Here is a 26739-nt window from a genome sequence, read left to right as displayed (position 1 = left end):
TCAAAGTCAACAGAAATGAATAGGCTACTTCAATGCACGGTATGGTACGGGCAGCCTCTGACTGGCGGCCGCACAGCTTGAATTTCTTATCAGCGGAATGGTTGTCTGTGTGGAACAGCAAAAACGCAACGAAACCAAAACATTGACGGTGGGTGCTAAATGCAGCACACTGTGAAGCTTGTTGGTAGCCACTCACAACTTGTTGCGCATCCTGTGTTGGTGTAACCGAACCGAGTGGCACTCACCACCACTGCGAAGTGGGAGTGATCATATGGTGACTCTCTTGTCCTCTGTAGCCACCGCGAGTGGGCATGCTGGGTTGACTGGACAGTCTCGATCGAAACTCGATACGATTTGAACGCGTTTCGTGGAATGAACTTCTATCCCCGGAAGTGACAGCGTTTGGTGTATGTGGTGTGTACTGATCAAGTTGGTATTTTTTTTTCTACTCGCAATACTTGCAATTACACTACTTTTTGAATCAATTGTGCAAAAGCGAGAGCGAAGCCAGTACGGAGAGCTCCGATAGAAAGAAGCCATAGTGTGGTGTAGTGGCGATTAGCAAGATATGAATGAGTGTTTGAACTTGGCAAAACAAAAAAAAAATAATAAAGAAGTGGTTTAAGAGCTGCAGTTATCAGTGTCTAGTGTTGGCGCAGACGAGCAAAGAGAGCAGTGAGAGCGCAAAGTGATCGTTATTTTTAATCAGTTGAATAAACAACTTATTTCAGAATTTCACGAAACGAACGATTTCAGTTGACAGTGCAAGTGTTCAGAAGTACAATAAAGTCATCTTGGGTAAAGTTAATGTTAACAGCAACAACGAGATTTCACGTTTAATACCTCAGCAAATCTCTTCAAATACAGCTCGGTTGTGCAATCAATATGCAATGTTAATGTGAAATAGTGCAAGTGAATGAAATAAAAAAAAAAAGATACCCGTTCGATGGTCGCAACTTGGTCTTGCAGCTCTTGCCTTTAATCATTCTTTGAAGGTTCAACAAATCACCACCCAATTGGTCCGAGTCGGAGCAAATATATTTCGCACAGGGTTAGTATTTTGACGAATCTCATTGCTGTGTTGGTTTATTCAATATGCTTGCACGATGTGATCAGGCAGGAAAGATTTGTGGAATGCTATTTTGTCAGCAGGAACAAAATATCTTGCACGTGTATTCAAAATAGGTCTTCTAAGCGTTGAATACTACACCGAAATTCCTGTCGTCAAGTATTGTTGGGAAGATCATCATCGCACATTACTGGTAACAATTTGTGCGGCAAAGTGGTGTACACACCACCGTGAATACAAACACATGATCTTTCAACGGATTTGCTTGAGTTTGTACGAGCTACTTAAGCTCTAGCACCAATACCGGCACGGCCGTTCGGTGGCATCCAGTACACACTCAGTAGTACGTACACTGGTGTGAAAAAACTGCTCTCGCTTTGAAATTCTCATCAGGCACGGCAAATGTTTGACGATCAGCGATAATGGGCCAGAGTTGCCATGATCGCTGCGTATCAAACAGAAAAATAAAAACTGAATGAGCTAGAACTATGGAGTCTACAGATTTCTCGTAGCTGTTGAATTAGAAATTTCCACAGACTTCAAATGAATTTATTATGAATGTTTGGTTATTTGTGCATGCTTTTGCTTTTCAACTGCCCCTGATTTGGTTTTCATCGAGGAAAAGGGTCATCGCCAAAAAGTTCAATTCAAATTGTGAAAAGATAAGCCTATTGGGATTGTCCAATTTCTGGCTGTACAATTTCTGTGAAGATTTTCTTTGTCCTGAGAGCCGATTCTTATAGTGGCATGAACTGTTACAGAATTTTATCAGAATCTAATTCCTGGAATTGTCAGTCGATGAGTGTTGTAAGTTTCAATTCCAAGAGTGTATTGTTTTAAAGAGATGATCTTAAAAAGAGCAAATCATTGGAAATTAGTAAACTCAGTTGATGACCAAAAAAACTTCGATTTTAGTTTCAGAAGCTTCGGAAGTAGTGGTAAAATATTTTCAAAACATAAATCATATCCATTTCTCAGAGACGGCATAACCATTTTTTGCGATTCTTGCATTTAAGTCGACTGTTTCATAGAACCCTCGACTGTTTTTGAACTCCGGATCCGATTTCTGTTCGCGGAATTTCGGAGGGATGAGTTTTGAATAGCTTAAATTGTCAAATATTTATGAAATTTCATTCTCGTTGGTTGATGACTTAACAAACTTACTTTTTGCCTTTTTCATATAGAATCACTGTAAAAATCGACTTTTTTCTCGGAGATGGCTGAATTGATTTTCACATACTTAGGTCTTGTGATCTCGTGTAAAACTCCTGATTATTGTTTGGATTTGACTTCCGGTTCCGGAATTATGGCGTAAAATGTGCAAAAAAAAATATATGAAAATAAGTGAGCCAATTTTTCGCGCAATTTTGAGTAATAAAACACCGTCAAAAAATTGCGCTTCTGTTCGAAAATGCAAAACCACACCACCATTTTTTTTCAATGAAAAAACGGCATTATATTGAAATAAAGTGATCCCATAGAAAATCTATTATTTCATTTTGATTCGACTTCCGGTTCCGGAATTACAGTGTAAATTAGGTGATTAGTGTAAAAATTCTAATTTTAAATTACTTACTCACTTTTTTTAGAGATGGTGTGACCGATTTTTAGAAAATGAGTAGTCTTATGGTCCTACACAAAACTTTTGAATTTCATCTGGATCCAACTTCCGGCCCCGGAATTACATTATAAAGAGTGTTGAACATTTGAAGCAGTTATGCAGAGCAGTTTCAATCGATTGGCCTTGTCAGTTAACCGGCGACCGTATCCACTTTTCTCAGTGATGGCTTATGGTTTTATGATTCCATACATAACTTCTGAATTTCATCCGGTTCATTGACTTCCGGTTCCGGAGTTACAAGGTGATCAGGCCTGTACCCAGGATTTCGTTTCGGGAGGTACCCACAAATAAAACATCCATTAAATTTATGTATTTACATAGTTCTAGGTTCAGCGAACGACTTCAATGAGGCTAAAACCGGAGATGAAAATAATTCTAGGTGTGCCTTCGTTTCTTAGAAGCGTGAGTGCAGATTCAAAAGTACAAATTAGTTAAAAGAATTTCCGAATTCGCATAGAAATTTGAGTCTGTAAGGGCTTGAAGCAAAAAATTAGACGTGTTAAAGGGAAGAGATCGATTTTTACATTTCTCTTATCACGGGCCGGTGAAAAATGTTTAACCTAAAACTTTGCTTTTAAAGAGAAAAAACGCGTAAGCCCAGCTATAGCTTGAGAAGTGTTTTCCCCACTAGGATCCATTAAAAATGAAGGTTTTTGGTATTCTTATTTTGAACGTGGCTAAATGAAGCAATCAACCGGAAAAAATAAAGCAAGTTTCGTGATGTATGAACGCAAAATCAAAGTTCGTGAGATTAGATATGCTAAGATCGTTAGCACATGAACTAGAAGTTCTTTTACGATCTTGTGTGAAAATCTGAGCATAAAAAAATCGTCACCAAACGAACCTCAAACACGGCTGCTCATAATCAACAAAAGTCTGCTGCAATAAAATCGAATGCGTTGGTATGGAACAGTGGGCGAAACATGGATCCACTATTTTTATCCGGAGTCATACCAGTATTCAGACTGGGAAAGCCATCTGAAAACGTAACATATAGCTGGAACAATCATGGCATAAGTTTTTTAGATATTCGAGGTATAATTAGCATCGACTATCTGGAACCGGAAAGTACCATCAAAAGTATTGTATGTGGTGTTCGATTTCATACACGCGATAAAGAAAACGAAAACCAACACCGAAACTCGATTTTGAAAACACGAGCGAGTTAATTGGAACCGAGCACACATGAGTCCGAGTTTTAAACCGTTTTTAAGAAAGCATAATCAAGGCTCAGGCACGAATGTTTGTTAGCGGTGTGTGGTTTTTTGTTGAATATGATGCTGAGGCAAAGACAAGATAATGAAAGATAAAAATGTCTAACCTTCATATAGTTGACGACACAGAAAAGCACAAAATTCTCTAAAGAGATTCCTGTCAATAGCAAACAACGATCCAAATAAAATAAAATTTTATCAAATATATTTTGTCTTTATGTTTCTGTGCAGTCATAGTGATACTTGATATTTCATCTAAGGAATCAAGCAATTGTACAATATCTGTTAAATACCAAAATTAGTTATTATATCTTAATTCGTTATTAATGAGTTATTCCAATTTCATTAAGTACAATTGATTCAGTAGTTCTATCTTCAAATTAAATACTATTGAATAAACTGCATTAGAATCAGATAAGAGCAATACTTATGATATTATTCTATTCTGAATGCTAACACATGGACTGAAAAGTCCCGGGCCTAACACATAGATGGCGCTAGACGTGTTGATGATTCTGAGCAGCATGAATTGAACTTCGATTTGCTCCCACATCCACCACTTTCGCCAGATTTGGCTCCCAGCGACTACTGGCTGTTCACAGACCTGAAAAAATTCTAGGCGGTAAGAAATTTTGCACGAATAAAAAGGTTACCGCTGAATCTGAAGCATATTTTGGGCCAAAAGATAAATCGTTTTATAAAAGTGGTGTTAGGATATAAAATAACTGAAAAATTCTTCTTTAAATATTTTGTTCTTGGTTTGATATAACAATGACAGAATTTTATAATTAGTTGCTATTTTCTCATGCAGACTTCGTTATGATTTTTTTATATTTTAACCGAGTGCCATGTATCATTCGACTCATTTTAACGAGATCGCAAAATGTGTATGGACAAACCAACTTCCACAAACCTACATTAAAATAAAGCTCTTATGGACTTAAAGAGTAACGGCCTTAATAGTCATCTCAGCTCCAGTAGTCATCTCATATATGAAAACCATTAGTTAGAGTGAGGTCCGCTGTCTCTTTTCGATAGATTGATTTTGAGGGTAAGATGAAAATATCCATTCGCTTCGATTTTTTGCATCGCTCTAACAGCAGTGCTGAACAATTTTCAAACTATTTGTTCTGTGGTATTGCTTCTTGGAGCCGATGCAAAGATTTTGTGTCCGATATTATCATAATTCGTTGATTGAAAGTCGAGTGATCGGCAAAATAATATTACGACTCTACTATAGAGGTGACAACTTGGTTTATTCGTCCTAGATTGCAGTTGAATTTTATTCCGTATCCAACTTCCTGATCCGAAATTATACGGTGATGAGTGTTCAAGAACTCAAACCGTCATTCAAATCCACGATGCAAAATATTTGCAAATTCGTCAGATTTTGGTTCAAAACTATTTCAATTTGTAGGTTATGTTACTTGATGGCTGAACGATTCGTCATCGGTTCCAAAAGTACCTAACAATATCCAAGAGTTCCAAAAAGCAAACATGTATTTTTTCTTTGTAACGATTAAAGATTAAAGAGTCCCTATAGTTCCGGAACCGGAAGTCGGATCCAGATGACATTCGGAAGTTTTGTATGAAACCATGAGACCTTTATTTCTAAGTTTGTTGAAATTGGTCATGCCATCTCTGAGAAAAGTGAAGAAGTGATTTGAAATAAGAATTTTTTCACTAATCATACTGTAACTCCGGCACCGGAAGTCGAATCAAAATAAAATTCAGAAACTTTGTATAGGACAATTGTATCTTTCATTTGGATCTAAGTTTCAATGAATCGGTTCTGCCGTCTTTGAGAAAAGTAAGTGCACTTATTTTTTTTTTTTTTTGCACATATTACTCTGTTATTCCGAAACCGGAAGTCGTATTCGCATAAAATTCAGAAACTTTGTGTGGGACTACATGACCTTTCATTCGAATCTAAGTTCATGAAAATCGGCTCATCCATCTCCGAGAAAAGTGAAAATTATAGGGCAATGAGTATCAAAACTTTCAAACTGTCATATAAAATTATGCAAAATCGGTACGCATCGGTACGCACCCGCCTAGCACACAGCGTGCTTTGTTCAATTTTGTATAGCGTGCAGGGTTGCCACATTTAAATCTTTATTAACTTGACATAACTGTTTACAAATTGAAAATGTGCTGGTAGTTTATACCGAAGAAAGTTTTTGATTTTATTCAAGTTTCAAAAAAATAAACTTGACAGAATCTTCTAGTGATGTTTTTGAAACTATAAGTAATATAAGAAAGGAATCATTACACCACTAGGTGAATTTAAAAAGGTTTTTCAATTGTAACTGTAAAACTAAGTGGAATAAAAAAACACGTTTTTTGGAACAACCTGGTCTTAATATGACTTCCGGTTCCGGAATTACTGGGTAATATGAGCAAAAATGAAATGAAAATATGTGCACCTACTTTTCGAAGGAATTGGATGAACACAAATTTAGATTCAAATGAAAATTCTGAAAATGTTCATTAAACAGGTTTGAAGTTCAAATAGCGGCCACTTACTCTTTTTCGCTCAGTTTTGTTTATTTGTTATTTAAGGATCAGGGAAAAGCCCAGTGCAGTTAGTTTCTGCCAAACTTGCTCTCCAACAGACCTGAAACCTCCTCGTCTTTTGCAACAACAGATTACAATCATCCAAATGACACATCTTTCTTATACTTAGTTCAATATTGTTAATTTTAATTACACTAAAATTACATTAATACTGATTAGACTAAAACTAACTAATTCTAATTAGACAAAAAATTTCTTGTATATGGATCAACCGATATCAATAATTTTAGGCTCGTCGGGGACTAAAATTGGGCTGTTGTTCGATTTCGAAGATCATATGGCTGACATTACTGACACCCAAGGATGGCTTTTATCGTATCAAAGAACGCTCACTAGCAACTCTTCGCAGATACGGATATTATCGCAGCTACAAAAAACCGGCATGGTTCATTTGACATAGAGTAGACACCAGTGCGAGAGCGAATTTCTCTCGATGACTTGTCTGAGAATCAAAGGCTGCTGTGGGGATTTTCTCTTTTAAGGAACAAACGGTCGCTTGTTCTAGTTTCGTCCTTTTACTATTGCCGCTTATTCTAACTATGTGCATATAACCTTTGTATAAGTTGTGTCTATGAAAATGTATGTGAATGCTCCACACAAGGGTTTTGAAATATTGCAACCTAGTATGAGTATGAACTTGCGATTCTCTCTTGGAAAATTCCACACAGCACCGGTCATTACCAGACTGTAAATTTGTTTAAGGGCCGTAAAATACTCAGAGTATGAAGTGGAGAGAAGAAATGTAGAAAAATTTTCTCACGGTTCATGCATTGAGAGACACGAGTTCTTCTAGCATCTTCTATCGGATTGAAAATGTTGTATACAATATAGATAAATATCGAGCAGCTTCTGTCAAATTATCGACAATCACCAACACTGCTCACACTTCTTGGTGGATTAAGAATAGGTTTTTCATTTTCAAGCGCTCATGTAAAATGGTGAATACACTTTCTTTTCATATCTTTACGATGTCAGCTATTTCCTGTTTTGATTTTCCATACGCCATCTTTCTCTCAGACCGGGGACTCATTGACCGATTTGTTATTTAAACCACGCTTTTGTTCATTCTTCGACTTCAGTTTTTTCCCCGCAATACTTAATGTATTCAATGAATTGGTTAATCTTTAGGAATGCATGAACTCAATTTGACCAGTTTTAGTCTGCGTGAAAACCGATTGCTTGTCTTACCCATTAACTCAACCCTGCAGGTTTTGGTTAGAAGCTCGAGATTTGATTTGAATGAACATTTTTCCTCTGAAATAGCATATACGTAAGTTCTTGTTTCATTTGTAAAAGGCACAGATCTGTTCACGTTTTTTTGCCAGATGTAGTAGGAAGCTGCACCACAAAGCCGCTATCAGCCGCCTCTGAGCTAGCAGATGAAAAAAGGCTTATCACGGGAAGGCTGTCGAAATGCCCCCCTGTGGTAGTCAAAGATGTTCTATCGGATAAAACTATAGAGAGTTATGAGTAGTGTTCGTTGTTCTCTAGGCGATGGAAAATAGCTTTTACGTTGGCGTTCGGTAGCTGTGTGCGATGAATGAAGAAGAAAAAAAACGAGGTTAAACTCTTTTCTGTTTCGAATTGCTCCGAGGGTGCAAACAAACATCTAACGTAACACTGCCTCAGTTTGCGGTTAATCTGTCACCCATGGATAGCAACGAACAGACAAATGCAGCTCGGGATGTTTCATCTCATTTGTCACGTCAGTCGGCATAGCCGGGAGATAAAACGGTTGGAACAACGTTGACTTGAGTTGACGACAGAACAGCAGAATAGTAACAGTGTTCAGGAACTCGTGGCTTTCCTATATAATTTTCAATCACGCTAGAACAACTTCAATGTAGCAAACGAACGAAACATGGACGTCAACAACAGCCTACAGTGTTTTGTCGTTAAAACGACTTACTTTACTGGCACCTTTTCAAAATTAGCCATATGGAAGAATGGGCCGAACTTAATCGTGAATATCTCGACTTGTATTAACGGCAGCAACATAATTCTTTCACTATTTCATAAAAAATGCGGTCAGAAGTTTAGGATAATATTTTGAACAGTGTGACATTACCACAAACAACTTTAAGTTTTTTCAAACTTCAAAAACAACGGCTGACTTCGTAAACATCCCAGAACTATTCAAACGGAGCTGGAGTTGATAATAGTTTGGAATAGAATTAACAAAACGCTGGGAAAATCAGTTGTACTAATTTGAAGTGAAAAGGAAAATTTGGGATGAGAGACAAATACACTATTAATAAAACAAATTCTGTAAATCAAATGTAGTTTTTCATTCTAAGATAATTTCACAAAATCAAATAATCGATTCAATTTTCTTGAGTTATTATATGTGTGCCATTTTTATCGAATACACCCTTTATTGTGAATCGAACAGTAATAAAAATTTCTTACGCCGACTAACGCCGTGATACAGGAGTCAAACCGTTGTTCTATTTTATCTGAACTCTAACTAAAACTAACACTCGACCCGTCCACTATTGTATTCTTCAGCTCCAAGTTTATGCGTGGTGATTAAACTGAAATTCAGTTAGCTCCGGCCGTAAATTTAATGTTGTTTGTCTTGCAAACAGCACACCAGTCTTCCTCATTTCACAGCAAACGTCCTGTTTTGTGACTATAGGTTCCACAAAAAAAAGCTGGGAATTTCCGGTGATGTGGTGAAGCTTTTTTGTTTTGGAAATGATTTGCACTTATCCACGGTAGCACTCCTCAGCGCAGGCGTGCACTGCCTTGTTGATTAGGGGATTAACAGCAATTCCTATGAGGCTTTGAAATAACAACCAATCAAACCAATGTCGTAAATTGAGACACTCGTCGAAGCTTCGGATCACTTTTTTAATGAAAAGAATTTTGTCTACAGAATTTCCAGAATAGATATGCTGCTGTTTCATTTCCAATTTCCAATTTAAAAATAAACACTGAATCTGGAAAAAAAGGCGGGTGGGTAATGTCAGAGACATAACTGGATGTCGTGAGTACGAAAAAAAACTGACATGTTCCTTAACACTTCCGAATATCAATTAGTTGATCAATTGTATGAATTATGCAAGCATTCCCCTTTTTCACATTTCTCGCAAAAACAAAGAAGGCTTCACTTGATCTCGATTACTGTGAATTTCACACAGCGAAAAGTGCACAAATCTAATCAAACTGTTCTAGATTTGCACTAAACTGAGGATATTTACCCAGGAGGAGCCATTAGAACGGCTGATTTTGTGTGATGCTCTCCACCGTTGTCACCAATGCAAACGACTGGCAGCTGTGACGTAATCGCTCTTGTCGGAAGTGAAACTACCTTTGCAAACGACACACAATACATCTGCTCGCAGTGGCGATAGAATCCAAACTGATCCAATTTTTGTAAAGAGGTTTCTTTTTACGTGATTTCGTTTGTAGCTTTTTCACTAATGGTCCTAACGGCTATAAAAATAGCAGCATATAGAATTGCATTTCATTGAAAGAAACTATCGGGATTTGTTATACAGCAGCAGATATTTTGTTCTCTACCTCAGAACGCGTTCTGATTGGCTGGTGTTGACATGGTTCAAATGAGACAGGTTTTTCAATAGTGTACTATTGAAATACGTCAACGCTTTTGCTATACACGTTTAAGTTGAAAAATTTCGATTCTATTGGTAGTTCGATTATATAAATCTTTTTACAGATCACTGAGCTATGAGCTTTAAAAATACGAGAAAAGCAAACGCGCCTTCTGAATCTTTGATACTCGTTTATACCAAACATTTCCAAAAAGTTTAATTTTGAATTATTTGAGATTATGTCACACAACTTAAAATTTTATCATAGAATTGTGATCATATTTCCGATGGTATGTAGCAAAAATTATGTTGATTCGTTAGATACAACAAGAGATATTCACGATCAAAAACTTATCACTCTCTCAAAGGGTAAATTTTGAAAAGGCGCCCCATAGTAAAGTAAGTCGTATTCACGACAAAAAATTGTTTAACCCCTCTCACGCTTATGATTCCTAACCGAACAGTGTCCATGAACTGAGCGGTCCGTTTGAGACCGGCTTAGCTGATCGTTTTGATGATGGAATGCTTCTGGAATAACTGTTAATCAACAGTGTTTTTTTTTGCTGGCACGTGTTGTCTATCCATGAGAAGATACACCAGAGTTATTAAATGTTGTCTCACTGTAGAATATTTGTGGCGGTGTGTGTAACGTTTTTTTGCACTAACTCTTCTCGGAGATGGGTGAACCGATTTTCACAAACTCAAATTCAAATGAAAGGTCTTGTGGTCCCATACAAAATTCCCGAATATTATTTGAATCCGACCTCCGGTTCCGGAATTATGGGATAAAATGTGCAAAAAAACGTGAAAATAAGTGCACTAACTTTTCTCAGAGATGGCTGAACCGATTTCACAAACCTGTGCGTCTTTTCAAAAAAGTCTTTCAGTAGTTTTGTAACCGGTTCCAGTACCCTTTGGGATGGTTGGTAAAATGATTAGTTTATTCAAATTGATGCGTTTTAGTAAATCTTGCACATTTCAGATTGTTCCAGAACTGTTCCCATATACATTTTTAGTTTTACCTTTTTTTATAAATATAAAAAATATGTATAGAATTCGCTCAAACTTTAAAAAAAAATCCGAGGCCCGGAGGGCCGAGTGTTTATACCAATCGATTCAGCTCGACGAACTGAGCAAATGTCCGTGTGTGTGCCTGTATGTGTGTTGTCAACTAAGAGGTCGAGATCTCAGAGATGGCTGGATCGATTTTGATCAAACTAGTCGCCCTGAACGCTATTGAATAGTTTTGAGATCGAATGTTTACTTTTCGAGTTATACGAAGTTTTATGTTAAAATTTTCAGTTCTTTGACAATATCTGTCACAATTGACCTTGAAAACAGAATATTATTTTAGACTCAGATTCCGCACGGTAATAGCTGTCCTACAAACCAAAGATTGTTAAAATCCGTCCACTTTTAACGGAGATATCGATATTATTGTGTAAGCGACTTTTCGCCATATTCCAGTAGTAAGAGTTTTGAGCGCTGATGTGTGAATGATGTCTGGGAGAAAGGTGGAACACGATTTTTAATACGTTTTTTTTTTCTAAGTACCAAAAAGACTGTGTATAGTATACTTTATCATGGAATTTTGCCTAGAACCGATTTTAGCACGGTTCGTTTTTGGCAACATAATTGTTCGAATATGACATACGTAAACCAGATGATGGCAGCATTTTTGACTTGAAAACAATTCCATTATTATAATGATTAAAACTACTTACAGCAATAAATACTGGAAGAACATAACACCCATATACCATTCGAATCAGTTCGTCGGGATCAGCTGTGATAAACAATTTCACTCAATTTTCTCGAAGATGGCTCCCGTTTTCTGCAAACTCAAATTCATATGAACAGTCGTATTCTCCCAAACCTAAGTTACCTTAGGATCCAACTTCTGGTTGCGGAACTATAGGATGATATGTGAAACAGAATGAAAATTGTGTAACTCATTTTTCTCGTAGATGGCAAAACCGATCTAAGATTCAAATTAAATCTAGGAATCATAAACGATTAAAATGAAAGGTCTTAAGATCCTATAAAACATCTCGCTTTTTAGTCAGATCCAACTTCCAGTTTAGGGGATACAGTGTGATTAGTATAAAAATGTCCATTTCACATAAATTTATCAGGTTTATCGGGTTTGTAGTTTTGGATAGTTGACAACCAAATAAACTTATTTCAGTTTAAGTGGTATTCAGTTGTAGATTCGGAAGGTACCCGGAAATAAATTTGCTCTACGGGTAATGAGTGAATAGAACTTCAAATTGCCGCTTTAAACGACGGTCATTAAAATAGTGTCATGAGATCTAAAACATCGAAGAATATTCATGCAAAAAAACACATGCAGATGATAAAAACGTGATTAATCCACCTAGCAGTGAGATGATACCTTTTTTTATCAATCCGCATTTGTTTTTTTGCATGGATATTCTTAGGTGTTTTAGTTCTCATGACATTATTTTAATTATCGTCGTTTCAAACGGCAAATTGAGATTTTAATCACTCATTACCCTGTAATTTCGAATCGGCAAATCGTATCGAATTTCAATCTTAACGTGTGACATTCGATTGAACATTCCATGAGATGCCGAAGTAAGTTCCACTTTAGAGTTTTTCGTCATTATTTATGGTACTTCCAGAGCTGGTATTCAGGAACTAACATAACCCAAAATGATTCGAATAGCCATAAATTAATACGCCAAACAATTTACATCTTCTATATCGATATGAATTTTAAAAATTCATCATCTGTAATTCCAAAATCGGATAAAATTCACCAATTTTGTTTGGGACCTTAAGTCCTTTAATTTGAATTTTTGTTTTTGAAGTTCGATTTGGCCTTTTTGAAAAAATGATTAAACTTTGAGAAACGATTCGAAACTGGATCCGGAGTTCTAAGATCGGTGTAGCCGAAATCAGATAAATTCAACTGAGGAGTGTGTAGACATCTTTGAGAAATTGTAGTGCGAATTAAAATTTGGGGGTACATTCCGAATCCAAAAAAGAATATCGCTTAAACTGAAATAAATTTATTTGGTAATCGACTATCCAAATTTGCAAACCCGATAAACCTGATTAATTTATGTGAAATGACCATTTTTATACTAATCACACTGCATCTCCTAAACCAGAAATCGGATCTGACTAATTTTTATAGGATTTTAAGACCTCTCATTTGAATCATAGATGATTCTTAGATTTCATTTGAATCTTAGATCGGTTCAGCCATCTACGAGAAAAATGAATTGCATTATTTTAATTTCGTTTCACATGTCATCCTGTGGTTCCGAAATCAGAAGTCGGGTCCAAATTTGAAAGTATACTAGTTTTCATATGAATCTGAGTTTGTAGAAAACGGTTTAGCCATCTCCGAAAACATTTAGTGAAATGATTTGTCACACACGCATTTACTGATCTCGACGAACTGAGTCGTATGGTATATAGAAGTTATGTTCTCCCAGCTTTTATTGCTGTAAGTGGTTTAAATCAATATAATTATGGAATAACTTTCAACTCGAAAATGCTGATATCATCTGGTTTATAAATGCCATATTCGAACGATTATGTTGCCAAAAACGAACCGTGCTAAAATCGGTCCAAGGCAAAAGGTCATGAAAAAGGATGCTGTACACAGTCTTTTGGGCACTTAGAAACAATTGTATGTCACAGTATAAAAATCGTGTTTTCCGTTGCTCCCAAGCATTTCTTTGTCATACAGTGCTCAAAACTTCTACTGCTGGAATAAGGGGAAAAGTCGTTTACACAAAAATATTGATATCTCCGTTAAAAATGGACGGATTTTAACAAACTATGGCTTGTTGGATAGCTATTACCGTGCGGAATCTAAGTCTAAAAACATATTCTGTTTTCAAGGTCAATTGTGACAGATAGTGTCAAAAAACTGAAAATTTTGACATAAAACTCCGTATAACTCAAAAAGTAAACATCCTATCTCAAAACCACTCAATAGCGTTTTGGGTGACGAGGAGACCTTTCATTTGCGACTAGTTTGATCAAAATCGGTCCAGCCATCTCTGAGATCTCGACCTCTTAATTGACAACACACATACAGACACACACACATACACACACACAGACATTTGCTCAGTTCGTCGAGGTGAATCGATTGGTATATGTCATTCGGCCCTTCGGGCCTCGGAAAATTTTTCGAAAGTTTGAGCGAATTCTATACCTATTTTTTATATATATAAAAAAAGGTAAAAAGGTATCATCTCACTGCTAGGTGGATTAAGCACGTTTTTTAGATAGAATACCCCAAATGGCAAAACCGACTTACCCCAAGGCGATCTGGAATAACACCGGTGTTTTTGGACCATATCAACACCGATTAAGGCAGAATGAAATTAAAGAATACCCGGTTTTTCTGACACCAAATGCATCAAGATCGGTCAATTTATTCAGTAGTTACAAATTTTTGTAAAAAAAATCGATGAAAATCCCAACCCGAGCGTTCGAGTGTTAATGGCGAGCAATGTCCTATTTTGTTAGCTAAAAAAGCCGAATGGTGGTAATGGTAGAGAACTTAACGCTATAAAAATAACTGCATGCATGCAAAACTTGAACACAAGCTTGACGAAGAGAAGCTTAAATATCGAAATTCGTTCACTAGTATGCAAATAGGTATAATTACATATATTTGGGCTATTGATGTAATTTCGTCGGATACAAGACAAACACGAATCAAGACAAACAGAGTCTGGGGTCGCGTTTTTGATGTTGGCTCTTAATACACTGAGGTCCTTTTTCATGATTGAGTGACATGGCAAAACACTCGTTTTTTTACTAACTATTTATTGGCATATGAGTTAAAATTAGGTGGTGACTTTTCATCCCTATTATATAAATGATTTGGTTATTAACATGAAGACATCATTTGCTTCCGCAATTCTGTGATTTTTGTGTAGGGAAAATTGTAGGCCTACTTATATAACTTACTAACTAGTACAGAGAGCGAATTGATTCAATTGAAGATTGCATCTATTTTTGGCGGAACTTGCTTATAATATTATGTGACATTACATCTAATGATTCTATGTATATTTGAGAGTCTGTGTAACTTATTTGTATTAAACATGGGAGGACGCTACAAATTCATTTTCAGATTTTTTTTCTGAATCGCTTCAAGCGTTTTCTTCCTGGTGTAACAACAGCTTGACCAAATTGGTACTGCATAAAGCATGGCTGGTTACACTGACGGATCAAACATCAACAGGTCCACAGGCTTCGGAATCTTCAATCAGAACATCACCGCTTCGTACAAACTCAGTGATCCGGGTTCAGTCTACGTCGCAGAATTAGCTGCTATTCAGTACACCCTTGAGATCATTGAAACCTTGCCCAAAGACCATTACTTCATTGTCACGGACAGTCTAAGTTCAATAGAAGCTCTCCGCGCAGTGGAGCCAGGAAAGTATCTCCCATATTTCCTGGGGAAAATACGGGAACACTTGCGAACTTTATCTGAACGGTCTTATTTAATATCGTTAGTCTGGGTCCCTTCGCATTGTTCCATTCCGGGCAATGAAAAGGCAGACTCATTGGCTAAGGTGGGCGCATTAGAAGGTGATATTTATGAAAGACCAATCTGCTTCAATGAATTTTTCAGTATCTCTCGTCAGAAAACTCTCGAAAGTTGGCAAACTTCATGGAGCAATGGCGAACTGGGACGATGGCTACATTCCATTATCCCTAGGGTATCGACGAAACCTTGGTTCAGGGGGATGAACGTGAGTCGTGACTTCATTCGTGTGATGTCTCGGCTCATGTCAAACCATTACACATTCAACGCGCATCTCCGACGTATTGGAATCGTGGAGAGCGGTCTCTGCGCTTGTGGCGACGGTTATCAGGACATCGAGCATGTCGTATGGACGTGTACGGAGTATCGTGACGCTAAGTCTTTATTAAAGGACTCCCTAAGGGCCCGAGGTAGACCACCTGAAGTTCCGGTCCGAGATGTGTTGGCTAGTCGGGATATCTCTTATATGCTTCTTATATACCAGTACCTCAAACACATTAATATCCAAGTGTAATCTGTTATACGTCGCTCAGAAAGTTTAATCTCCACCTACAGGTTCGACACTAACATCTGCCCGATTCTCTCGATCACCGTCCCTGTCCACAATCTTCATTGGAACTAACAAGATCTTTTTTGTCACTAACTTTTCGTTCCCTCTTTCCCCGTCTCTTCACCATCTCGATGGCAACTAATTAGATCTCTGTAGTTTTCAGACATTTTGTTTCCATACCCCCTATTTACCTCGGTTTCCACAATATTTTCTTTTTTTATTTTTTCATTCTCTTCCGTAACATCACCATCACCGCCTACGGTCCTACGCTCCAGTCGATGACCAGCATGCGGGCCACCCGCCGGGCCTTCGTAGCCTGGGGCTGTTTCCCGCGGACCCACACGAACCGAAAGGAAGCGGCCATAGATAGCACCATCTGGAAGTCATGCAATATTCAATTCACCGACCACTGCCGAACGCCAGCTAAAAGCTTTTTTCGAAAATTCGAGACGACATAATCTAATGGTACTATTCTAGTTTTAAGTTAGTCGTTAATTAAGATTAGAAAATACCTTTGGCATCTTAGAGCTTAAGCAGTGTGCCTAAAAATATGGTCTGGTCTGAAAATTTGTTTATAAATTAATAATTTGTTTTTTGGACAGAGGATATAAACATTTAATATATTTATTACACTTTGCCTGGATTCCTTCAATTTTTTGTCATACGTTCATACGTACCTAAGTATTTAGCTTGATCAGACCATATCAATTCCAAGCCATTCAATTTGAGAATGTGATTATTGTTTGGTTTAAGAAAAGAAGCTATTGGCTTGTGAGGAAAGATAATTAATTGCGTTTTAGCTGCATTTGGTTTAATTTTCCATTTTGACAGATAATCACTGAAAATATTTAAACTTCTTTGTAGGCGACTGCAGATCACTCTTAGATTTCTACCTGTGGCTAACAGACTTGTGTCGTCACAGAATAGCGATTTCTGACAACCAACGGGTAGATTTGAAAGATCAGAAGTGAAAATATTATACAAGATTGGAGCTACGTTCGAACCCTGCGGAACACCGGCTCGTACGGGTAGCAATTAAGATTTACAATTCTGATAGCTAACCTGAAGAGTGCGATCAGTTAAATAATTTTGAAAATAGGAAAAAACTGGAAATCAGACATTTTTGCTATTAAACCTTTGTGCCAAACACAGTCGAATGCTTTTTCTATGTCTAGAAGAGCAACTCCAGTGAATAACCCAGAAGATTTATTTGCTTTTATCATGTTCGTAACTCTGACAAGTTGATGAGTAGTTGAATGTTCATGACGAAATCCAAACTGCTCTGGTAAAAAATTGAATTCTCATTACATCATTCTCAACAAAATAATTTTTTCAAAAAGTCGATAGCTTGATGCTTCTGCTGGCTTTTTATCAGGTTTGAGGATAGGAATTACTTTAGCGTTTTTCCATCTTTTGGGAAGTAAGCTAAAGAAAAACACTTGAAAATTTTAACCAAGAGTCTCATGTTGCCTTGAGATTTTTAATAGGAATATTAAAAATTCCATCATTACCAGGAGCCTTCATGTTTTTAAGTTACCTAATAATTGACTTAATTTCATCAAAATTCGTCTCAGTAATGTCATCTTGTAACAACAATTGAGTTGAAATATGATCATATTTCAGTGAGACTTAATACTCTATAGGACTCACAACGTTCAAATTAAAATTGTGGACACTCTCGAACTACTGAGCAAGTTTTGAGCTTTTCCGCCATTTGTAAGAAGTATTTGATTTCCTTCCTTGAGAGCAGGAATTGGTTTCGGAGGTTTCTTAAAAACCTTAGAAAGTTTCCAGAAAGGTTTAGAATATGGTTTAATTTGTTCAACTTCTTTAGCAAAATTTTCATTTCGCAAAAGATCAGATCACGAGAACGTTGATATTGTCGTCGACGAACATTCTTCAACCGAACGAGCAGTTGAAGATTGTCATCGATGATAGGAGAATTTAATTTAGTTTGATCTTTGGGAACTGAAAGATTTCTAGCTTCGATAATGTAATGATTCAAATTATCAATTGCTGTGTCGATGTCCGCAGAATTTTCTTGATTCATATGATTTTCAATATGAGATCTGTAATCCAACCAATTATCTCTATGATAGTTAAATATAGAACTAATTGGATTAATTACATCTTCGTTGAAAAACCTGAATGTTACCGGAAGATGATCTGAATCAAAGTCAGCATGTGTAATCGGTTCACTACAAATGTTACTTTGATCTGTTAGAACCAGATCAATTAACGCCTTTTTTTTTAGAACGGCCAATAAGCCATCCATCAACATTCACTTTGAAGAGTAATTTCGAATGGCTCGGCACTAGCTGAGAGTAAGTCATAATAGTAAACCGCAGAGAAAAGTTTTCTCTTTCGTCTGGTGTTAAATTCAATACTCTATCTTTCATAGCTCGTTTGCAATTTCTTTCGAAAGTGGAAGTTGACAGGTGGCTTATTGGCCGTTCTAAAAAAACGCGTGAATTGTAGAGGGATTTTTCACGGAAGAGAAGCAAGTCGGATTACTGGGATGAAGAACTGTGAAGTAACTAGCTGAGAGTTGATTATGAAGTATTTTTCCATTACGGTTATTTTGCCTACAATTCCACTGGACATGCTTAGCATTTAAGTCCTCTATTACGAAAAATTCCAGTCGATATCTTGTGAGTTTTTGTAAATCGCTTTTACAGAAATTTAATTGTTCACTGGTGCATTGGAATGACAAATATGCTCCATATTTCATATAAATTTCATGAATGGTTTCAACTTCGATTTCCAAGCTTTCAATAACTTTAGTATTGAAATAAGGTGAAATTCGATGATTAATTTGCCGTCGGACAAAAATGGAAACTCCACCATCCATTCCAGTAAACCTGTCAAATTGATGAACCACATAATGTGGATTGCTTTTCAATTTGACATTTGGTTTAGGAAATGTTTCTGTCACAATCGTAATATGAATTTTGTAAATTTTGAGAAAATTATAAAATTCATCTTCACTCGATTTTAAAGATCGAGCTTTCCAATTTAAAATATTCAAATAATTATTTAAAATCATTGTTAAATTTTAAATTTATTATGAAATTATTTGCAAATTGTCATCCAACTTGAAATGCTTCAAAAAGTGATGAAGTCGAATTCATTCGGATGATCATTTGAAAAAGTTGATCTTGTAGGTAGATAATTTTATTTTTCGTTATATCGCCTAAATCGACTTCGTTTAAAGAAGCGAATGGCATTGAGGAATATTGGTAGGTAGACTGCCATTAGAAGAAAATGATTTGGCCGATCTACATATTAATAAATTGTTTTCGTTAGAAGATGAACTGCAAGGCGGTCCTGTGTTTTGATCATTTACATTAGAAGAATTAAGTGGTAGATTTCTACCTGTTACACTAGCGTAACTGACATTAGAAGAAGATGATGACGAGGTCGATCTACCTGTCAATAAATTGTTTTCGTTGGAAGACGAATTGGAAGGCGTACCTGTTTTTTGTTTTACATTCGAAGAAATAGTTGCCTTAGCAGACTTAGGCGTGGCATTTGTATCGTTTTTTTCTATTTTCAGATATGTTCTGTAAATTTTTTTGAACTTTTTTCCCTGACAGGACATTTCAAATAAATGGATTTATGATTTCCATCACAATTAGAACATGAAATTTTATCTGTAGAACGGTAGCTATAGCAAAATTTTGATTAACATCTTTTGCATTTTACTATATCGATTTTGATTGGTTCTTTTCGGCAAGCATTAACTGAGAGAGACGAAAGATATGAAATGAAAAGACGGATAGGTATTCTAGATTGAATCAGTTATAAATTTAGAACGGAAAAGTTAGCCTAGGCAGGCTCATATAGGCATGATCAGAAGAAAGAAATGAATTCTATTTTACCTTCTACTTGAGGGGGTCGAACACTAAATTCGAGTCCCCAAGTATGGTCGTGTAACAAGTGTAGTTCTTCACCACACTATGCTACTGACACCGGCCTCTTTGCATTTTGCCTTTCAGTTCGTCGAGATAACGAAATGTCTGTGTGTATGTAGATATGTATGTGACAAATAATGTAACTCAATTTTCTCAGAAATAGCTGAACCGATTTTCACAAACTTAGTTGCAAGTAAAAGGTCTATGGGTCCCATACAAAGTTCCTGAGTTTCATTTGGATCCGACTTCCGGTTCCGGAATTACAGGGTGATATGCACAAAAAAGGAAAAAAATAGTCACACACGTTTCTCAAAGATGGCTGAACTGATTTTTACAAACTTAGATTAATATTGAAGGTCTTATGGCCTCATACAATTTTCTTAAACTTTATTTGGATCCGACTTCCGGTTCCGGAATTGCAAGGAAATATGTGCAAATTTATTAAAAGATGCGCACTCAATTTTCTCGGAAATTTTTCAACCGATTTTCACAAATTAAGAAGCAAATAAAAGAAATTGAATTTTTTTAAAAAGTTCTCGAGAAGTTGATCCAGATCCGACTTCCGGTTCCGGTATTACAGGGCGATTAGAGAAAATTTTCAATTCCGCGAGTATTTTTACTCAAGCGATGGCGAAACGAGGTGCACATTTTTATAAAACTTACTGCTAAATTAATCTAGATGGCAGATCTTGTAATTTAGTGAATATATAAAACTAATTTGGGACTACTAGCTCCCGGTTTTCGCTTCCGAAAGCACCGATAATAGTGAAGAAAAGCTCGACTTCCGGAACTCACTTCGATTTCTCAGCAACGGTTAAGCCGATTTTCACGAATCATTATTCAAACTAAAGCTCTTATTGTCTTTAAATATACTGTGCAATTTCATCCAGATCCGACTTCCGACTCCGAAATATAATTGAGGCGTTGAGTGTCAAAACATTCAAATCGCCATTCAAAATGACGATACAGAACTATTATACGACGACGCGTGCAGCTTTGTTCCGTTCGCAGCGTGCTTTGTTTAATTTCGCATAGCGTGCAAGGTTACCACATTAAATTTCATTTTTCAGATGAACAAAATGTTATTCTCTAATTCTTTTATTCAATTTGTACCTACTTGTTAGTGTTATTACAAGATCACGATAACGATGCTTTTCTATAAAAATACATTTATTACCTTTCTCATATAGAAAGTTTATGCAATCACTTGAAAAATTGGCCCAGAGGGCTAAATGTTCTATATTATTCGACACAGTTCATCGAACTGAGCAATGTATCTGTCTGTGCGTGTATGTGTGTGAGTATGTGTCAAATAATATCACTCATAAAATGAAAAATCTCATAGTCCCATTGGTTGCTATTGAATTTCACATCGTCATTCAGAGCGACGATACAAAAAATGGTCAAATTCATCTAGATTTAGCTTAAACCTAATTCAATTTATAGGCTATATTAGTTACTTACTAAACGAACCGACTTCGGCTATACTGGTTCCAAGTTCCCGGTTCCAGAAGTATCGGAAATAGTGGTCAAAAAGTTTAAAACGAGACTCACTCAATTTTCTCAGAGATGATTTGATCGATTTCCACAAACAGGCTCAAATAAGAGTTCCTATAGTCTCATAGGCTGCTGTTTAATTTCATCCGGGTCCGACTTCCAGTTCCAGAACTATAAGGTACTGTGTGTTTAATTATTTAGTGCGACGATGCAAAATAAAGAAAAAATCTTATTAACTTGACATAACTGTTTACAAATTGAAAAGGTTATGTTAGTTAACACCCAAAGAAAGTTTCTTATTTAATTCAAGATTGAAAAAAAAATCCTTCGCAGAATCTTCTAGTGATTTTTTTAAAAAAATTTACATTATTTTGAAAGTATGTAACTTTTTCAAATTTTATTTCTCCATTCTAAAAATTTGTGTTTTAAAAGTATTTTATTTTGAATTTCAACTACAACATAAAAAAAATCAAAACTATATTTTTTTTATATTGGAATTTTAAGTGTAATTTTCAAATAAAAATAAAAATCTTTCAATCGTTCTTTAAGTTTTTACATAGTCTAAAACATTGCAGAAGATACCAAATCGATCGGACCCATCGTTTCTGGGATATATATATATATATTACTGAAAAATTTCGAGGGATTTTTTCTTAGTCCCTTCTCTAAACTTAGGCTAGAGTTGAAAGGGCAAACTGATGATGCGAATCGTTTCCTTTGTAAAATTTGTAAAATAAATAAAATAGTCATATGCGGTGGAATTGCTCAGCTGTAGCTTCTTTAATTTTGAAAAAAAACTACAAGGATCAGCCCCATGGGGTTGTTCGAGCCATTGATGTGGAACAAGGCAACCAAAATTTCTAATGATAGACATTTTCAATTAATCGTCACACTTTTGAATATAGAGTATATTTGTCATGATTTGTATTTGTTTTTTAGCCGACGAAATTACATCAATAGCCCAAATGTATGCAATTATATGTTTGCATATGCTTGTGATACAGATATCGATATTTAAGCTTCTTTTCGCCAAGTTTGTGTTCAAATTTTGTATGCAAGTAGTTATTTTTATAGCGTTTCTCTACCATCCATTACTACCATTCTGCGATTTCGGTTGAAGAGATAAACTTTTTCTCATTATCAATCGAGTTCATCTTATATAAATAAGAAATTAATCTTATGCACTCAAAATTTACCCTGGGATAGTTGTCAATTTCTCAGGCGAAACGACATAACATGGGATTTCATCCAATCTTTCATGACACAAGATCATAGCATAGCAATTAAAGCTTCAAATCGTTTTATGGCACTTTTTGTCTTGATGTGTAGCAACAACCTACCTCTAGAGCCCTTGGCATCTTAGAGCTTAAGCAGTGTGCCTTAAACATTATATTCTTGAATAAAAAAAAAAAAAAAAACCTACCTCTAGCAAGCTACGTGTAAGACTGAAACGTTAGCTATAATTTTGCTTATATTTATAGCTTCGTGTGCTTCCAACAGCTTCGCTTTTGCATCGATTGACCAATCAGAGCGCTGCTTTTCCTTTGATATATCGCTTACTCCTTCAAAACCGTCGACTATGGCAGGGAAATACGGTATGCCGTAGATTTTTTGCATGCAAAATAGGACACTGCTAGCTATTAATCAATACTAATGATATACTATTAAAAATACATGGCTATGAACATTCAAATCAATGCGTAGAAATATTTCCAATCAAATGGTGACATGATATTAATAATTGATACAAAATTGACTGAGCTGTAATTGTTCAAAACCTGACCACATTTCTACATGTATTTTTCTTGAGTTTCTAGTTTGCACCCCTATATAGAAAACAAAAATGTGTTCCACATTAAAAATTAATGCAAAAAAAGACAAATTCTTTGAAAAACATTCAACTTTTTTTCCCTGTGTATAATTGATTTCCTTCAACCAGTTCTTAGGTACCATTTTTGTATAAGCAGCGGATTAGTCCTGGTTAGGCTGGTGCTCAATTTCAACTAAATCGGAGATTGTGAAGTCTCCGTTGTTACTCATTTCTGAAATTGCTCTGTGACGAGCAGTTCCAAATTGAAGATATTCTCTTCACGAGCTATGCGTTCATTCAACGAGATTTTTCAATTGGGATAATGGGTATGCATGGATAAATTTCTAACACAGGTGGGATTTCCCTGAAACATGAGACAATTGCGATGATTATAATAATTATTCCATTAAACCAACGCGATGAGATACATACTCTTTCACAACAACAAATCAATTTTGCGTTTGTATCACATGTTCTCAGGTTCCTACGTTCCTCTCCGCTCGCCCCTTGAACGAAGTAATTTGCCCCGTCCTAGGAGCGTCTTCGCTCTCGCAACTCTCACCGGTTCTTCCGACTGACGCTACTACAGCCTCGAGACATCGGGCGAGATCGTGATCATCCGGTTTCGGCGAATTTTCTGTGTTTGCATTTTGTTTGGTTCCCTCGGTTGGTTTGGTTTCAGCTTGATTTGCTGCTCGCGAGTTCGGCTACGGATAACGAGATGCATGTTCCAATGAACTCGACTTGCCCGGGCACGGGTGGCGTCCAAAAAGCATAAAACCTCGACCCAACAGGGGCCTGACGGGGACGGCTCGCGGAAGACGACGCGGTACGACGTTTCGGCACCGCTTAAGTTCAATGTTAAATGCGGTCGCCCTGGACCCCGTTTGTTTTTGTTTCGTTTGTTCGTTTGTGCGGTTCGTAGATTTTTCTTCGGTTCATTCGGGGAATTCCGACCCGTGCGGTTGTCACTGTTCAATACGGCTACTTTTGCGTGATTCTGGGGGACGAAAGAAATGACAATTTGTTTATTTTTTCCGTGTTCTGCCGCTCGTGTGTGTTTTGCTCATGGCTACCGTCAAACGGCGTAAATTAGAACTTTTGTTTCGTATATCCAAATTATTTCCAATAGTTACAATTTTTGTGCGTTCCATAACAACATGGCTTTGTTCTCTTTAAACGCTCAAAAGACTTAATTTGAAATATTCCTCTTTCTAAGTTTCAATAGCATTTCGAGAATGAACTGACCAAAGCAGCATGTTAGCGGATCTCATCAATCGTTTCTCTTTTCTCTACGGTCGAAAAAAAAACCAATGTTTGCAATTCGGTCGTGACTTAGAGGTTTGGTTTTAGATGTGTTTACTTTAAGTATTTTTACATTTTCTAATTCACACTCGCCTCTGTGGGAGACTTCGCGTACGGATTTCGACTTTTATCACTGCTCAAACTTTTGCTGCTTAGCACATTTGATGTGCAGGTTTTGATTTTTATACTCTGAACCGTGTTTAAATGTGTTAATTTTAAGGCGCGTTCTGCGCAAAAAAAAATTAGATATCGGTTTCTCGTTTCGTAGACTTGTCAAAATCGGAGCCAGCGAGTGAGATATTCGCCTTGCCGCGTCGATGTCGGAAGGCCAACTGTAAATAAAGCTCATCGCGTTGTTATTCCGCCTACGGATAGGAGCAGCAAACCAATGGCTGATGAGTGATGATTTCATGTTTGGCCATTCGACGGATCTATTTTTAGAACGGATCTTGTGTCACGGGGTGAAAAGTGAATGAGCCGATTCGGATAGCTGTTGTGATCAGTTCGACAGTTTGGAGATGGTTGTTGGTTGAATGTTTCTATTTGTATTTATGAGTTGAGTAAAGTGTTCTGCTATTTTCAGCGATTAAAGTTGATTACGCAAATTATTCAATTTTTGCTTCACTTGTATTTTACATTCTACCTTTTTCATATATATTAAAAAAATACCTATAGAATCCGATCAAACTTTAAAAACCTGTTTTTATCTACCTAGTGGTGTAATGATGCCATTTTTATATCAATCATACTATCATATATAAAACTGTGGTATTCTTCAAAATAATTTTCTTCGATTCTTAAAAGAATAACTAATCGGTTTGATAAAAACCATCAATTGGAGAAGATTTGAGGTCGATTCAGGAATTTTTTTCGGTTTTCGTTCCTTTCAGTGATTTTTAACACACTTTACCCTATATTTTCGGATCCGGAAGTCCGGATGAAATGCAGGAATTACGTACGGGACCACAGGACCTTTCATTTGAACCTAAGTTTGTGAAAATCGATCGCGCCTTCTATGAGAAAAATTAAAACACATATTTTCATTTTTTGCACATTTTATCCCATAACTCCAGAACCGGAAGTCGGATTCAAATAATATTCAGGAATTTTGTATGGGACACCAAGACCTTCCATTTTATTCTAAGTTTGTGAATATCGGTTCAGTCATTTTGCGTACTCAACGAACTGAGTCGAATGGGATATGACAGTCGGCCCGGCGGGCCGTGGTTAAAAAGTCGGTTTTCACAGTGACTTTTCTATATGAAAACGGCAAAAAATGGGCCAAGTTTCGCAATCGATTCAGATCGACAAACTGAGCAAATATCCGTGTGTGGGGGGGGGGGGGGGGGGGGGGGGGGGGCGGTCTCTCGCATACGAACCTGTAACCGCCTCGTTTGTCCGGTCTACTCAAAACTAGGTTTCTTTGCTTTAGTTAGGTCCGATATAAGCGGTAGTAAGGCCGGACAGCACACAAAACCAAAAAGATGTGGCGTACCCGAATTAGACATTTTTTCATTTAAAATACCAAACTAAACGGAAAAATACCACATACATTTACACCTATGCAAATGCTTTAATGCTTAGTAGCTGATAAAGCTAACAAGTTTTCTTGGGAACTCCGTTCTGAGGTTTCAAGAAGGTTATTCAAGAAGTACAATTGTAGGTCAACAAAACGGGCGTTTATGCTATCGTCTTTCATTTGTATTTATTTTAAATCAATTCCAATAATGATATTTAAACAATTACAGGACTCGTCGAAATCGTGTTCGGCAAAGTGATGCATTCGGTGAAGGTTAAGGTTCTACTTACAATCTTAGGAAAACAGCAGTTTTCTCCGCCACTGCTAAATAAATCTTCAAAAAAACACATCAGTTTATTAAGAAAAATGTACCAAATGAACTGTAATTCTTTTTTTTAATTTCCGCTCAACGAATGCGAAGAAAGCTGGTTTTGCGTTTTGCTTCTTTTCTAAGATTGTACTTACCTTACCTAACAGCTATAGGCCTGGGGTGTCCTTTGCTGTATTAAGCATACGTCTCCACATAACTCGGTCCATGGCTGCTCGTCGCCAGCCACTCAA

The 26739-nt window shown here is 36.7% G+C and overlaps 1 protein-coding gene across 1 annotated transcript in view; it reads left to right on the top strand.

Moving 5' to 3' along the window:
- The first annotated feature begins 346 nt into the window (after positions 1 to 346).
- The window catches only part of LOC131438559 (receptor-type guanylate cyclase Gyc76C-like), a 263635-nt gene continuing 237242 nt past the window's right edge, over positions 347 to 26739 (top strand). The window contains exon 1 of the mRNA XM_058608659.1: positions 347 to 1051. The gene's annotated coding sequence lies outside the window, so the exon portion shown is untranslated. The remainder of the gene's footprint in view (positions 1052 to 26739) is intronic.

The sequence above is a fragment of the Malaya genurostris genome, chromosome 3 (assembly GCF_030247185.1).
Source record: "Malaya genurostris strain Urasoe2022 chromosome 3, Malgen_1.1, whole genome shotgun sequence".
Lineage (NCBI taxonomy): Eukaryota > Metazoa > Arthropoda > Insecta > Diptera > Culicidae > Malaya > Malaya genurostris.
This window is presented reverse-complemented; position numbering and strand designations above follow the sequence as displayed.